The 7,973-nt window shown below is 38.8% G+C and overlaps 2 long non-coding RNA genes across 2 annotated transcripts in view; one reads left to right on the top strand and one right to left on the bottom strand.

Annotated features, from left to right (window-relative positions):
- The window catches only part of LOC116697195 (uncharacterized), a 21,745-nt gene extending 20,716 nt beyond the window's left edge, over nt 1-1,029 (bottom strand). The window contains exon 1 of the long non-coding RNA XR_004333960.1: nt 823-1,029. This is a non-coding gene — a long non-coding RNA (uncharacterized LOC116697195). The remainder of the gene's footprint in view (nt 1-822) is intronic.
- Nucleotides 1-7,973, top strand: part of LOC116697196 (uncharacterized) — a 15,348-nt gene that overhangs the window by 3,607 nt on the left and 3,768 nt on the right. The gene's annotated exons all lie outside the window — the stretch shown is intronic.

Here is a 7,973-nt window from a genome sequence, read left to right as displayed (position 1 = left end):
CACACACACACACACACACACACACACTCTTACTTTCCTTTCACTCCTTAAAGGAACTTAAATTATGAGTTATGAATTTTGGCACTGTAATTTCTTATAGCTGCACACTAGGTATCATATACATTATTTATTCCTTATTTGGATCCCCAAGTGCTCTTTATTCTTCCCGGGGTCCACACAAAAAAAATATCAATAGCAACAAACAGCAGTTTAAAATCACACAGTATGAATAAAACAAAAAAGTCAAAACAAGCCAAATAAAGATCAGAAAATAAGTGAAATTGCTCTACATGTGACACAATTGACAACAGATCCTTACAAAGAAAACAGAATTGTGACACATAAACAGCAACAAAAATAAACAAAACAACAACAATACCTAAAGCAACATCTACGTGAGAATCATCATTTGTAGTTTCAGTGACTTTTTTAAAGAAAATCTAGTTTGAGTAAATCTAAATACGAGTGAAAAAAATCCAGTATACTAATTTTCCACCAAACACGTGTGCTGTGTCATTCTAAATGACATTTTTCATTAAGACAACTAGAAGACTGGATTTTAATTTAGCCTCCACGGTTGGCCACAATCTATGCATCTCACACACATTAGCACGGAGAGAATAATGTCTTTTTTGGGATGTGTTTCAGCAGCACTTGACCAAATGACTGGCCAGAACTTCAGAAAAATTGACCACATAAATGTCATTAAGTAGTAGTGACCTGCTGAGCTGATAGCCTATCTATTATGTTCAACTGTAATTCCATATTACAGTGTGGGAGTAGGCACACACAAGTCTATCCCACTCTGTCGGTCTTTCTTACACACCAGCCTGGTCTCACAGAATTCCGTGAAATGATCACAAACTGTTAACACTGCATTACGTGGTGGTGTCACGGAATGTGTGAAAAGTCTGTGTGGCCACCACAGACAACAATGCCAATGTAAAGTCAATGAGAAGATGACGTAACTTTAGGGGCGACTATGGTAGTGAGTAGTATGGAAGCTCGAAAATCCACATAAGGAGGTTGGCTGGGATGGGTTAAACACAGGACTTGGTGTAATGTTTTCTAAAGTCGCTTGCTACTTTTCCTAAACCCATCCGTACCATTCCTCCCGTGTGTCAAGGAACCATAAGCCCACCCACTAACTTTTCCTATACCCAACTGTCTTGTTCTTACCGCATGTCACGGAACCATAAGCCCACCCACTACCTTTTCGTTAACTCAAGGGGCCGTGTTTATTTCACAGAATTCTTCTGTGGTTCATCACAGAATTTTTTGCGATTCCGTAAAACTGCCACAGATTTTGAGTTAAGGGCCGTTTTCATTTCATGGAATTCTGTGAGATCAGGTTGCACACACAAACACAAACACACACCTTTCACCTATCTACTCAATCTGTTTTGCATTCAATTAGCACTGAACTCTACAAACTGAGACCCAGATGGGTCCAGGGTTTGCTGGCCTCTTTGCTGAGGGCTGCCTTTTAGTATATAAGCCCTGATCTAGTGCCCGTCCCTCGTGTGATGATCACGTTTCTGTCAAGGAGGAACGACTTTTGGGTAATTAGCCAACTGTAAGCTGTCTGGCTGAGACACTGACCTCGTGGCACTCGCCGTCATACTCCAGTGGACTAATTGGCCTGTAAACCTTTAAGGAGTCAAACAGTGACAGTCGGTGTCCACCCAGCCCAGCAGGGAGCTGCGCAGCTGCCTCGTCACAGACAACAACATGAAAATAAATGTCAACAAGCATGACTTGCAACTGCTCAATTTCAGGCGTATGTGTGCTATCAACTCAATAATAGTCTATATCCACGACTTTCTACTTTCGGGATTGCTCTGGTGCCGCAAGAAATTCTGCTGGATGCATGTTTTTTCGTAGATGTCCTTCCACTTTCTTTGTGTTGGAATTTTAAACCTTGATTTATGAGGACTATGATTAACTGCTCCTCAACATGGTAAATTGAGAGAGCTAACCGTAAAATCTGCCAAATCTGAGTTTTCTTTTGCACAAATAAAACAACCTTTAAAGCGCCCATTTTATGCTAATTTTCAGGTTCATGTATTTTGAGGTTGCTTTTTTTGTACCGCACATTGCTGCAGATCCTGTTTTTACCCTGTGTGTTTAGATCTCTGTTTAGCAACCGAGTGAGAAATCTCACTTCTATACTATCTTTGTTGAGAGTCGTACATGCTCAGTAGCTACACATCAGCTAGATAACTCTTACTCCAACTTTGGTCAGTACAAGGCAGGATTAGCTTGGAGACTTTTTCTAGACAAGGGCCAGTTGTGGAATACTTGCAGAACAGGGACAGGAAGTAGTTCTTTTGTAGATTATAGTCAACTAGTGTGTGTTGTGGCAGTGTTTTGCCATTGAGAAGGAGCTAGCATGCTAACACTAGCATGTGCTACGGTTAGCCGCCTCGTCTCGGCTAGTGACGTAGAAAGCCGTGCAGATTTTGAACAGCTCACCCGGAGACTGAAGACAGAGGACATTCAAAAACCGTATCTCACTCAAAAGAGCATGGATTGTTTTTTCTATGTGTGTTTGGGTGTGGAAGCACCAGAAAAACGAAATAACACCCGAAATTGCAGAAAAAGTGATTTTTTTTATATTATGGGCACTTTAAACGTACACGTTCCACCAACAAGTCCCTTTGCGAGGCTATTTTGCAGCGGCACCGTGGCTTTGTCCATTGCTTAGCCCCTTAAGATGGTTGTGACTGGTTTAAAGAAATGCCAATAAACCAGAGCATGTTTTCACAGATATTCACCAGATAAAATACTACATACATGTTTTGTAAACCCAGAAAAAAACATTGCTGTTTTCATTCCCTAATGCTATGCAATGGCACGGGCCTTTTAACCATTAATGTATTTGCTAATCACTCTATTCCAGTCATCAATCAGTTGCCAGGGCAACAGGCTTAAAGGTCAGTGAGGACTCTCCATCAAAGAATTTGCTATGTATTTTACGGCCCTATTTGACCAATGTCTGTATAGCTCCTAACCCTTTGCCCACAGCAATGTATACATACGTTCTCCATAGTTTATGATGTTATTACACTGAAGTCAGTGTGCACTGAGGGATAGACCAGGATAATTAGAAGAGTATTTACGGTGGCCATTACATACTTCAATTCCCAATGGCAGTATAGAGTCCAAGACGTTGCCAGATTTAGAGTGGGGATGATTGGAATTGTGAGATGGCTGTTGTAAATTAGGGGGAAAGTTAAGATCTAGCTATTAAAATATACATCATTGCCTCATGATAGATAAATGATTTCGATAAATTAATGAGTTACTATGTTATTTAATGCTGGTGTATTCTAAATTATTCTAATGTCATCAGTTTGTGTTTGCAAAGTAAATAAAACACAGTGGTTAAAAATTCTGCATTAGCAATGTCAGATGGTCGGTCCACCATTTTGGTCCAGACGGAAATATCTTCATTATTCTTGGATGGACAGCTATGAACTGTAGTAAAAATATTGAAGGTCCCCAAATTGATGTCTTTGATGATCCCCAGAACCCCTCGTCTAGCACCATGTCCAGGGAAACATTTTTCTATATCCAAGATCTTCCAGATCCAAATTCCCAGATCTCCCACACCAAAGGCATGTGTCACATCCACTGTGTCATCACCAACCATACCGGTACATGCAAAATTATTTCCATTAGTCTTAGCTGTACTTTGTGTTTAATAACTAGCACATTACATGTTCAAAACATGGCAGTTCAGAACGGGCCTACTGCTTGGCCTTTTGTATTGCTAGTTTTCTTGAAGCAAGAACCTTTCATCCAACAGCTGAACTATTAGTTGTCTTTGTTGACCCAACTAGATGGCGCTCTTGGATTACCCTTGTGTTGTCCTTGGGTCAAATTTGACCCGTTTTCAAAAGTTTTCTTTTTCTTTTAATTAGAAATATGGGTTCCTTTCAACCTAAATAAATTGCCCAAAATAACATGGATGGGTTTCATACAACGTTCTTCACAGGTAAAATGATTACTGTATTTAATGTTTTGTGTTGTGTTCAAATTTTATAGAATTTGAAAAAAAAAAATGTTTAAATGGTTTCAAAACAGTATCCTGACTAAACTTTGACATAAGCCAGTTTGTGATCAACATCATTCAATCTAACGTATTAATCAAATAATTCATAATTTCTGCTTTTTTTAACTCTGGTATAATGTCATGTAAATTAGGTTTATTGACCATGAATTGAAAAAAAGGGTTGAAAAAATTGGCAAAATAAAGTTTATTTTCTATTTTGACCTGGATGGACAACAAGTTAATGGTCGATGGGAAAGCAACATAGGGGTTTGAGAAAAAGGGTTCAGGCATCGGTGAGTTTAGAACCTTTTTTAATCAAAGCCCCCTTTGAAATTATAATAATAAAAAATAAATACATTTTAGTGCTTTGAGTTAGAGTTTGCAAAAGGACAAATAATTACAGGTCCAACACTTTTGCAAGGCACTGTATGCGTGTCACATTCTCATTAGGGGCCGGGGCCCTAAAGGTCTGAGCCTAGAATCGTTCCTGGCTCAAGGAATGGCAATTCAGTGTGCTTTCAACCATTTGTTGAACAGAGAACGCAATCTAGTGGGTTCAGAAAAAAAAGAAAATACTTCATAAAGCTTCATTTGTGCTTCCTTGGATTCTGAGCAATACACCTACTATGACATATTTGTTTCACACACTCAAGTTGCAGCTAGTCTTGGTCAGAAACATCGATAAAGATATACTCTGGTTCACAGGAAAAAAAACAGGGGGAGACTCTATCATTAGGAAAGGTAGAAAACTGCCTGGGGCCCCCAGCTAATAGGGCCCCAGATCTAGATTTATTATGATGACAAATTGTACCCCCAAAAACTCACAAAGGCCTGAAAATCACTTAATATGCAACCCAACTGTATACTACTTAATGACTACTTCTACAAAACATTGTAATATACTACACTGACCTAACAGAGAAAGATTTTTTACACACAAAACATAATGCATTATTTATTTTTTTATGTTATGGTACGGTATCGATACTGGTACCTGGATATTTTTTCAGGACATGTTATACGCCACACTAAAAATAAAAACTCCTAAACCCGTTCCTACAATTATTCATTTCTTACACTGCACTGCATCTTTTATTCTTGTATTTGTATCTTCTATTAAGTCTGTCTCTTGTTTTAACCCTCTTCTCTATGTTTTAAATACATTTGCTTGGCCTTGCCCTACAACCTCAGCCTGTCAGTCAGTCAATAGGGCAGAGTGAATACTGTGGTGTCTGCCTGTCACAGAGGAAGAGGAATTGTTAAATCTGAATGAATGTTCATGTCCAATAAGTGTTTTTGTGATGTTACCTTTGGATTATTAACGAGTTAAAACACACAACATTTTTTATGTGCTTGTATAAATTTGTTGTGTTACCACTGTATCTTACAGCCTTTTTAAAAATTAACCAAACGTTGATGTTCTTTCATTTTCGGCTTGTAAATAGAGCCGCAGCACTTGAAAGAAGCGGCCCACACACAGACAGCAAGGTCGCCTCTTTGATGAAACCGCAGGAGTGTATACTGGTGATGAACTGAAATTAAAGTATTGATCTCATTACAATGGTATTGGTCAATATCAATACCACCAATGGAATCAATATTATCAATATTTAGATTGATCCACCCAGCACTAGCGTTAACCCATACTGCGACCGCTTTCACTTTGTTGTTATATACGCTGTCTGCGTGGAGTTTTAAGAAGTGTAACAACACTTGCAACCGCTCTACCGGCATTGCGTTGAATCACTGTGACTTTAGCAAACTGAAGTTGACGTTGTTTTGATTCGTCCGCACCACAGCTCTGTGTCGGAAATCCGCTCTCTGTCAACATGCAGAGATGACAAATACTGTGTGCTCACGCTTAAGCGCTATTAGGTAATGAAATTGGGCCCTGTTTGATTTAACGTGAGTCGTTCCTCTGTAGTACAAACGTAATGCGGTTGGTAACCAAATGTACAGAGTCCGGTACCCAACCCTAAATGTCATATAGTATGGCGTCTTATAAATAGTTGACAATAAGAACAATAGTACAAAACATGAGCCTGCTCCATAGTTTCAGTGCTGTCAATATATTGATACTGGACTTTAAAAAACCTGCTTTCATTTAACCTTTGAATTTTACTTTGTACAGGGAGTGAACCTCATGGCATCTGACTATCAGCCATTTTCTATTCCCTGTGTTGCAACAGTGCATTCACCATGGGAACTGACTACATGAATACAATCTGTATGATTACACACACACACACACACACACACACACACACACACACCCATACTCTGACTTTAAAGAAAAAAAGAAAGACAAAGAGCAATGAATGATAGAGCAGGGAAGAAAAGGAGAGTATGGAGGAGAGAAAGAGACAGGGGCCCGGGGGACCGTTTGCACCTCTCAATCATTATTGCGCTGGAAAAAGATACAGAAGAAAAATAAAAAAAATAACGCTGTAAGGACAGAGTGGAAAGATAACGTAGGCCAAGGACAAACGGAAAGAGGAATAGATCTGAGGTGTGAAAAAATGAAAGAAAGTGCTAACAAATGAGAGAGAGAGGAAAGGAGGAAAATAAGCAGACAGAAGGAGAAATGTTTCAAAATGTGACAGTGAGCATGCATGACAAAATTGACGTGTGTGCATGTGAGAGTAAAAAAGTGCAAACACATCAAAGCGAAACAAATGAGAGAATTATTTAGCACTTTCTAAGTGTTGTTTTGATACTATTTGTATCCCAGGATAGTCTGAATGTTGTTTTAAGGACTTTTCAAATTTCACATTCACTGAAGGCTCTGAGCCTGAGCTTGTCGTATTCGATAAAAAACAGCATCTCTGATTCATGACTTAATCATGTTATAACCAAAATGAGAATAAACACACCGTTTATGCAGCTAAAGGCAAACACTCCTGCTGTTTCGCTGTTGTCTTTGGTGTCTTCATAGCCAGAAGGCTTTATCAGCCAGCCTGGAATCCAGAGTTTTTGGGGGCCTTTGTCCAATAAATCCGAACTCTTGCATCCAAGATTGATACAATTTTATGTCCATAATTTATAGACTTTTAGTCATTTATTGCTGCTAGCTTTGAGGCTAACTGCCATTTTAGTCCCCCATGATGCTCTGGGCAAGCATTCCAACCAATCAAAAGCTTGTTTACGTCTTGTCAACCAATGGAAGCCTGGTCCAACTAGTAACGCATGTGCAATCATTGCAAATGAATCACAGATTTTTTACATAGTCAAGAGGAATGACCTCAGGTCAGAATTGTTCAATGTGACTGACCCTGACTGAGAGAAAAATGGCATTATTGTTTTGAGTATGTTTTTGGCATAATGAGGGCAAAAGCGTTTTCACTTCACTTCTTCACTTCGTCTTCACTTTTTTGTGAAGAAATGTAGATATTTTGTCCATTGTATAAGTTATAATGTTTATTTTTTCACTGTTTGACTCCTAAGGCATATAATAACTGTTTTAGACAACAGAAATGCTTGTGTAGCTGTTATTGTCTGTTGTTGGTTTTTAGGGAGCGAAAATTATGTAAAAATGTGAAAATAGAAATTCCAGACAAAACCATGTACACAGGCATCCTCTCCTCACATACAGAGATATGAGACCAACAATACATGAAGAAATTAATATTAATATGTTTAGTCATGTTCACCAGCATTTAAATTTGTGTAATTAGGGCCCGAGCGCTGGCAGCGGAGTAGGCCCTTTTGGAACTGAAGGAATTATTATTCTTCCGGCAAATGAAATGCCTTTTTAAGGTGGGGTCACATTTTGTCACATTTGGGTATTTAAAAATTTGAAAAACTTTAAAGTAACGCATTAGTTACTTTCTGAAGTAACAATGAAAAGCTATAAAAAGAAAAACTTGTCGTCATAGGCATGGCTGTGGCGGGGCGGACATTTTGTGTGTTTCGCAAT

The sequence above is a fragment of the Etheostoma spectabile genome, chromosome 10, assembly GCF_008692095.1.
Source record: "Etheostoma spectabile isolate EspeVRDwgs_2016 chromosome 10, UIUC_Espe_1.0, whole genome shotgun sequence".
In the NCBI taxonomy this organism is placed as follows: domain Eukaryota; kingdom Metazoa; phylum Chordata; class Actinopteri; order Perciformes; family Percidae; genus Etheostoma; species Etheostoma spectabile.
The sequence above is the reverse complement of the archived record's forward strand: the minus strand, read 5'-3'. Positions and strand labels throughout refer to the sequence as shown.